The sequence below is a fragment of the Scyliorhinus torazame genome, chromosome 12, assembly GCF_047496885.1.
Source record: "Scyliorhinus torazame isolate Kashiwa2021f chromosome 12, sScyTor2.1, whole genome shotgun sequence".
Lineage (NCBI taxonomy): Eukaryota > Metazoa > Chordata > Chondrichthyes > Carcharhiniformes > Scyliorhinidae > Scyliorhinus > Scyliorhinus torazame.
In genome coordinates this window covers 45,652,117-45,661,041 of record NC_092718.1, presented here as the reverse complement: position 1 = coordinate 45,661,041, position 8,925 = coordinate 45,652,117, and the positions used below count along the sequence as shown (strand labels likewise).

At 45.1% G+C, this 8,925-nt stretch overlaps 1 protein-coding gene across 1 annotated transcript in view; it reads left to right on the top strand.

Annotated features, from left to right (window-relative positions):
* Nucleotides 1-1,030: 1,030 nt before the first annotated feature.
* lysmd4 (LysM, putative peptidoglycan-binding, domain containing 4) overlaps nucleotides 1,031-8,925 on the top strand; it is a 58,730-nt gene continuing 50,835 nt past the window's right edge. Inside the window, exon 1 of the mRNA XM_072470799.1 lies at nucleotides 1,031-1,319. The gene's annotated coding sequence lies outside the window, so the exon portion shown is untranslated. The remainder of the gene's footprint in view (nucleotides 1,320-8,925) is intronic.

The following is an 8,925-nucleotide window of genomic DNA, read 5'->3' as shown; positions in this document are numbered from 1 at the left end:
CTCAGTTCCCTGGCTTCAAGCTCCCTGTGTTGCATTCTTGCAATTCCTCTGGTTCCAACCAACAGGAAGCTCAGGGACAGTGCGATTAGGGATGGGGTAGGGGGGGTTAAATTGAAACCCGAGTTCCTTGAAAACTCGATGTATTTAACGTTGTGAGGTTACTAATCATTTTCTGCTCCTCAATGACCTCCTGGTTTGGGCATGCACCCCAGAGAAGGTACAACCCTTGCATCTTGCCCATGCGCAGGGTTGCCATATTCGGCATATTTCCGTCCATGTTTATTTTCCTACCAGTGTTACTCACTTAAAGCCAGGGAAAGTTAAATGAGGTGCATACTATTGCACGAAGAATTGACTGTGGGAGCTGTGCGCTCCCGCCACATTCAATCAGCCTGAATAGTTCTTGCTTTTCCATTTGAAGTAGATGGCAGTTCGATTGAACATGTATCAAATGTATTTAATCTTATTCATGGGGTCATGAATAGTGAACAGCCCAATTTCCATCTTGCGGCTCACTGAGATGAAGGGCCACACACAGAATCATAGAATCCCTCCAAATGTAGAGGGAGACCATTTGGTCCGTCGCATCTGCACAACCCTGCAAAATGGTACCCTACCTAGGCATCCCTCCCTGCCTCTCACCCCCCACCCTATCACTATAATCACATCTAACCTGCATATCTTTGGGAACTAAGGGGCAATCTATGGCCAATCCACCTAGCCTGCACATCTTTGGACAGTGAGTAGAAACTGGAGCACCCGGAGGAAACCCATGCAGACACGGGAAGAATGTTCCAACTCCACCAAGGTTGGAATCGAACCCAGGTCCCTGGTGCTGTGAGGCAACAGCCCCACAACCACCGTGCCACCCACTCACTAGCCCAGGTTGCCCATCATTGCTGTGGAAAACCTGCAGAGTGCTCCCCCAGGAACCAGAGCACAACCTGGCGCCGACACGTAGGCAGCGCATGCGCCGCTTCCTCGCCCGAACTTGCTGTCGAAGCCCCGCCCCGTCCGCCGGCACCGCCTCCTATTGGTCGTCAGGCCCCTCGGCCGCTAGCTGACCCCTGTCAATCAGGGCCGGGGCCGTCGAGCAGGGTCGGCTGAGACGCGGCGGCTCCGGTGTGTGGTGAGGGGGGGCGGAAAACAAAGTCGGCGGCCCAGCCAGAGCGATCTCGGGGGACAGCCTGTCTATGCGGCCAGGTGGAGCGGACAAGGCCCAGCGGGCTGAACTCGAGCCGTCTGCTCGGTGTGAACGAGTCGGCGAGGGACCCCGAGTCGCCCCTTGTGCCTGAGCTTGGATGGAGGGTTTGACTGTGGTGAGTAATAAACCCTGTTCTCCTCCCGTTAACTCCTGCTCGCCGGGGGAGGGAGACTGGAGCCGTCAGTTCCTCTCCTTTGCAACTAAATATTTGGATGAGGTTACTTGAAGAGTCTGGTCAGGACAAATTGTGTGGTTGAAGCAAAATGTGGAAAATCTTACAGAGAGAGCAAGGCAGGGTTTGATGGTCACTCATCATCTTGTAGAGCGAGCAAGGCAGGGTCTGATGGCCACTCAGCATCTTGTAGAGAGAGCAAGGCAGGGTCTGATGGCCACTCAACATCTTGTAGAGCGAGCAAGGCAGGGTCTGATGGCCACTCAGCATCTTGTAGAGCGAGCAAGACAGGGTCTGATGGTCACTCAGCATCTTGTAGAGCGAGCAAGGCAGGGTCTGATGGTCACTCAGCATCTTCTAGAGAGAGCAAGGCAGGGTCTGATGGTCACTCAGCAACTTATAGAGCGAGCAAGACAGGGTCTGATGGTCACTCAGCATCTTGTAGAGCGAGCAAGGCAGGGTCTGATGGTCACTCAGCATCTTGTAGAGCGAGCAAGGCAGGGTCTGATGGTCACTCAGCAACTTGTCGAGAGAGCAAGGCAGGGTCTGATGGTCACTCAGCATCTTGTAGAGAGAGCAAGGCAGGGTCTAATAGTCACTCAGCAACTTGAAGAGAGGGCAAGGCAGAGTCTAATGGTCACTCAGCATCTTATAGAACATAGAACAATACAGCGCAGTACAGGTCCTTCGGCCCACGATGTTGCACCGCAACAAAAGCCATCTAACCTACACTATGCCATTATCATCCATATGTTTATCCAATAAACTTTTAAATGCCCTCAACGTTGGCGAGTTCACTACTGTAGCAGGTTGGGCATTCCACGGCCTCACTACTCTTGTAAAGAGAATGTGGAGATGCCGGTGTTGGACAGGGGTAGGCACCGTAAGAAGTCTTCCAACACTAAAGTTCAACAGGTTTATTTGGAACCACGAACTTTCGGAGCTTAGCTCCTTCATTCAGGCGAGTGAAGAGGTAGGCTACACAAACACAGCATATATAGTCAAAGCCAATGATGCAAGGTGATACTTTGAATGCGAGTCTTTGCAGGTACTTAGGTTTTTACAGATCCAGACGGTGTGACTGGAGAGAGGGATAATCACAGGTTAAAGAGGTGTGAATTGTCGCAAGCCCCGGCCAGATGATGGGGGGGGGGGGGGGGGGGTGTTAAATGTAGTGAGACATGAATCCAAGATCCTGGTTGAGGCCGTACTCATGCGTGCGGAACTTGGATATCAGTTTCTGCTCGGCGATTCTGTGTTATCGTGTGTCCTGAAGGCTGCCTTGGAGAACTCTTACCCGAAGATCAGAGGCTGAATACCTTGACTGCTGAAGTGTTCCCGACGGGAAGGAAACATTCCTGCCTGGTGATTGTTGCACGACTCTCTTATAGAGCGAGCAAGTCAAGATCTGATGGTCACTCGGCATCTTGTAGAGAGAGCAAGGCAGTGTCTGATGGTCACTCAGCATCTTGTATCGCGAGCAAGGCAGGGTCTGATGGTCACTCAGCATCTTGTAGAGAGAGCAAGGCAGGGTCTAATAGTCACTCAACATCCTGTAGAGAGAGCAAGGCAGGGTCTGATGGTCACTCAGCATCTTGTAGAGCGAGCAAGGCAGGGTCTAATAGTCACTCAGCAACTTGAAGAAAGGGCAAGGCAGAGTTTAATGGTCACTCAGCATCTTGTAAAGAGGATGTGGAGATGCCAGTGTTGGACAGGGGTAGGCACAGTAAGAAGTCTTCCAACACTAAAGTTCAACAGGTTTATTTGGAATCACAAGTTTTCGGAGCTTAGCTCCTTCATCAGGTGAGTGAAGAGGTAGGTTACACAAACACAGCATATATAGTCAAAGTCAATGATGCAAGATGATACTTTGAATGCGAGTCTTTGCAGGTACTTAAGTTTTTACAGATCCAGACGGTGTGACTGGAGAGAGGGATAATCGCAGGTTAAAGAGGTGTGAATTGTCGCAAGCCAGGACAGTTGGTAGTATTTCGCAAGCCCCGGCCAGATGATGGGGGGGTTAAATGTAGTGAGACATGAATCCAAGATCCTGGTTGAGGCGATAATCATGCATGCGGAACTTGGCTATCAGTTTCTGCTCGGCGATTCTGCGTTATCGTGTGTCCTGAAGGCTGCCTTGGAGAACTCTTACCCGAAGATCAGAGGCTGAATGCCTTGACTGCTGAAGTGTTCCCGACGGGAAGGAAACATTCCTGCCTGGTGATTGTTGCGACTCTCTTATAGAGTGAGCAAGTCATGATCTGATGGTCACTCGGCATCTTATAGAGAGCGCAAGGCAGGGTCTGAGGGCCACTGAGCATCTTATAGAGGGCAAGGCAGAGTCTGATGATAACTCAGCATCTTATAGAGAGAGGAAGGCTGGTCACTCAGCATCTTAATGTCACTGTGCACCCTTTATTAAGATACCTGGTAAATTGATTTGTTTGATTCAAAGTTGTGGAAAGTGGGTTTTATTTGTTTTTATCATGGGATTTGATGCTCTGTCTCAATGGCGGATCAATTGTGATAAACTGCTTGTGGTTATGTAGTATCTTTCATACCTTCAAGATGTTAGAGCAACTAAAGTTTTCTTGACAGTTAAACAATGTTGTAATGTGGGGAAACGTGGCACGCTGTTACACGCAGCAAGAGTTCCAAAGCCATGAGGTAGATCTTATTAGGCAATGGCGTATAAGGAATAATGCTTGACAAGGACCACCGAGAGAATTTCCATCTCTCCATTGATGGGAGGTTTTATGTCTGTCTGAAGTTTTATGTCATCTGAAATGCGGCACCACAGTGTTACTGCAGTAGTGCACTGACCTGTTTGTCTAGGTTATGTGCTGAAGTCTCTGAAAGAGGGATTGAACCCCAATGTTTGATTTATAAATAAGTGTGATCACTAAGCTAAGGCTGACATGCAGAGTTGTGCAAAAGTTGTCATGAAAGGCTGGTGTTCCAAAGGGAGTGCCACTGAGCTTAAGTAAGGGAATGGAAGTTTGTCAGCTTTCAGTACGTTGTCTAAGAAATCAACCATATAATTTTTAAAATCATATACATGTGTGAATATCTGACAGCACAATTCATTTCATATGCTAGCTTGATGTGTATTGTACGTGGTGCCACTAATCCGTGTATTGTGCTTGATAATGGGATGCTCTGGTGAAATACAAGGCACCCTGATTTTTCAACTCCTCAAATGAAATAGGAAGAATTTCACAGATTTATTAGCCTGTTGAGATTTCTTTATTTGAGTAATTATTTGACGCTAATTGGATCAGGGTCGAAAATGCCCATTTACTGCACTAATGTAAAAAAATAGGTTAATTTATCTATTTTCACATTTGTACAATTGGAATTTTTCTTGACATTTCCCGCTCTTAAACACACCAACTACAAATATCATCTCAGAAAACCCAATTCAGCTCAATTTTCCAAGACTAAGGTCAATATTTTGGACATTGAGAGAATCAAGGGCTATTTATTTGTTGAGACAAGGGGAATAGGTGAAGTTAAGGTAGATCAGACATGATCTTATGAAATAGCAGGGCAGACTCATAGCCTACTCCTCTTATTCATGTTTTTATAATTTCTTTCACTTTCAAAAAAATGTTGCACAATTAAGTTCAACATTTGTCTTTAAGTATAATCCTGGAATTTACTGGAGATAATAATGGTGATGTTATCAGTGTTCACCATTATAACAGAGGAAATTGGACGGCATCTGTGTGCAATTAATGTGGAAATCTGGAAGTCACTGTCACAGATATCCTTAAATTATATCAACCACTTGAAAACAAATGACAAGTCTACTTATTGAAAACACGTGACTAATATTATTCAACTTCCTGGGGAATGATGTGAAAAAATAATCTTGAACCACATTGAAATAACCCAGTTCTGTACAGTGAAACATCACTTTTTTTTTGCTCAACTTTCTTTCCTTCTCTCCTGAAGATGTATGCCAATTTGGGTACAGTTTTACAAGTATGAACAGCTTTCTTGATGTCTCATCCAAGTGCCAGCTTAACTTGTGTGCCAGCTTAACTTGCGAGTCAATGTGATGTGGGGTGTCACAGCTGGGTTTGATCTCCTTCTCACCTACAACTCCTATATCCATATTCTTCCACCAAGAGATACTAAACAACAAATCGGGTGCAGTAAATCCATCAGTTTGTCCCTCCTTAGCTCAAGGACACAGATGCCCCAATTGAACAGTCCAACGTTTGCCCCAACTGAGATCACCTAACTAACACACAAAAGGCATCAAACCATTTCTTATACAAAGAGTAAAGATTACTTTATGTATCTTTAAGTATAATAAACCAGTTGTAATAACTGTGCACAAGTGTTCATTTAATATCAGTGAAATCCTTCTCTTGTTATGTCATGGGGAAATGCATAGAATGTCAGTCACAATGGTAACAATTAGAGTGCCAGCACATGCAGAGATTAAATAAAATAGAAGCCCTCTTTGCTGCTCTGTTTTACAATGAGAAGAATAGTAACATTCAAGGTACAATAGTTCTCTCACAAGCTTCAGTGTAAGCCTGAGCTTACTGAAACTCTTCAAATCTACAAGATAATTTATAAAAATAAAATGAATGAAGTGTGTCAGCAGAGGAATTTCTGTCCCATAGGATGAGTTCTGCTTCAGTTTCCTTTAGGAGATTAAAATACTAATATAAGCCTCTGTAAATCTACCTGCATAGGAGATAGTTTGGCAGGTGGCCCTTTTCTTTCCTCTGGTAGAACCAGCATTTTTAGGACGTAACAAAACTACACCAGGAAATGATTTTGTCCAGTGTCTGTAACCTACATTGTTTGCGCTAATCCCAGTGGAAGCCAGATATAGGTATGTTTTTTCTTTTAGCTACGTAACCTCGCCTTCTGAAGCAGCTTGAGATCCACCTTGGCAGCTGGATTTCACTTTTGAACTCCCAACTTACTGACATCTCTTGTCTGCTGCAGATGAACTTGTGAAAGAGTCAAAACCTTTGTACGCTTTTATGAAAATGATTTAGTAGATTAGTGCAATTTTGGAACATGATTTTAGGTGACGACAAAATTTACAGCTGGGAATAGGGGAAACAAGGGAATGAGAAAGATTGTATTTTCAGTGGCGCTGTCCAGCAGCATAAACACTGCTGGTGTGAAAAGCATTCAGTTCTAGCGACTAGACAACTCGAACAAGATATTGTTTCCGGATAGCACGTTAGCCTTGGTCTTGTTCTATACTGTTAATCTGGAATCTGGCACAATACCTCAACAAGGAATATTTGAACCCATTCTGCTGGTTCAGATGAAGTTGTCGGTCTTGAGAACAAAGTTCTATTCATTTATTGAATTAAAACCTACATATTATGCTCACTACTTTAACTTTTGGAGACATTTAAGTGTGTTTCCTTGTACATGTGCCTTATCCTGTAGGTTAGTGTCTGCCAGGACCAATGTTGAATTGATTTGAAATGTGGTTTGATGGTACTAGGAAAACATTGGTGCAGTTTACATATCATGTTCAGTGGAATAGCTCTCATAATTATTCAGTTCTAATTTCCCATTATCTCTGCTATGAAGAGTAGTTTTGGTCCCTACATTCAGAGAGTTAAGTCATTGTTCCTTGAGATTTAGGTTCAGAACTTAAATGTGTATAGCTGGACTTCATGGAGATTTTTATTCTGATAACATTCAGGCAAGATACCTTGGCCTTGAATTTCCTGGTGAGCTGGGGAACAAAATGGATACAAGAGAGCTGAAAGGGCTGATCATCATCATCATAGAATTACAGTGCAGAAGGAGGTCATTCAGCCCATCAAGTCTGCACCGGCTCTTTTTTTTTTTTTGAAAGAGCACCCGACCCAAGCCCACATACCACCCTATCCCCACAACCCAGTAACCCCACCCAACTCTAAGGGCAATTTTGGACACTAAGGGCAATTTATCATGGCCAATCCACCTAACCTGCACATCTTTGGACTGTGGGAGGAAACCGGAGCACCCGGAGGAAACCCACGCACACACGGGGAGGATGTACAGACTCCGCACAGACAGAGACCCAAGCCGGAATCGAACCTGAGACCCTGGAGCTGTGAAGCAATTGTGCTATCCACAATGCTACCGTGCTGTCATGTTAGACTCAAACTCTTGGTTTATTCAGAAAATAAGCCAACACTAATTTTAACTGGTGCCTTGGGTAAAACTTCCATTCCATCTAGACAAGGTCCAGAACACCAGTGAGATGGTTTCTCAGAACAGGATTCCAAGTGTTCCTACTTTCTTTGCGTTCACAGATATTCAACAAAATTGACATCCGGATCTGGGTAGGGACAGAGGTGGGGCCTACTGAGGGCTTCAGACATGGAACACGTCCAGAATTAGGCCGAATAAACTCTCCTCGCAGATCCTCGTACAATGAAGAACAATTACAGCATTAATTTATGGTTGAGGCCTATCCCCAGTGAGGATTCTAAGTGCTCCTGCTGTATTGCTTCTACAAAGCTGTATTGCATGTTACACCACTTTCTTTTTTTTTATATAAATATTTTATTGAAAATTTTTGGTCAACCAACACAGTACATTGTGCATCCTTTACACAATATTATAACAACACAAATAACAATTACCTATTTTATAAACAAAAAATGAATAAATAATAAATAACAAATGAAAACTAACCCTAATTGGCAACTGCCTTATCACAAGTAACACTCTCCAAAAATATAATTTAACAGTCCAATATATAATTATCCGTTGCAATGACCTATACATATTATACAGTATATATTAACAACCCTGAGAGTCCTTCTGGTTCCTCCTCCCCCCCCCCCCCCCCCCCCCCGATCCTGGGCTGCTGCTGCTGCCTTCTTTTTTCCATTCCATCTATCTTTCTGCGAGGTATTCGACGAACGGTTGCCACCGCCTGGTGAACCCTTGAGCCGACCCCCTTAGAACGAACTTAATCCGCTCTAGCTTTATAAACCCTGCCATGTCATTTATCCAGGTCTCCACCCCCGGGGGCTTGGCTTCTTTCCACATTAACAATATCCTGCGCCGGGCTACTAGGGACGTAAAGGCCAAAACATTGGCCTCTCTCGCCTCCTGCACTCCCGGCTCTTGTGCAACCCCAAATATAGCCAACCCCCAGCTTGGTTCGACCCGGACCCCCACTACTTTTGAAAGCACCTTTGTCACCCCCATCCAAAACCCCTGAAGTGCCGGGCATGACCAAAACATATGGGTATGATTCGCTGGGCTTCTCGAGCACCTCGCACACCTATCCTCCACCCCAAAAAATTTACTGAGCCGTGCTCCAGTCATATGCGCCCTGTGTAATACCTTAAACTGAATCAGGCTTAGCCTGGCACACGAGGACGACGAGTTTACCCTGCTTAGGGCATCTGCCCACAGCCCCTCCTCGATCTCCTCCCCCAGCTCTTCTTCCCATTTCCCTTTTAGTTCATCTACCATCGTCTCCCCTTCGTCCCTCATTTCCCTATATATATCTGACACCTTACCATCCCCCACCCATGTCTTTGAGATCACTCTATCC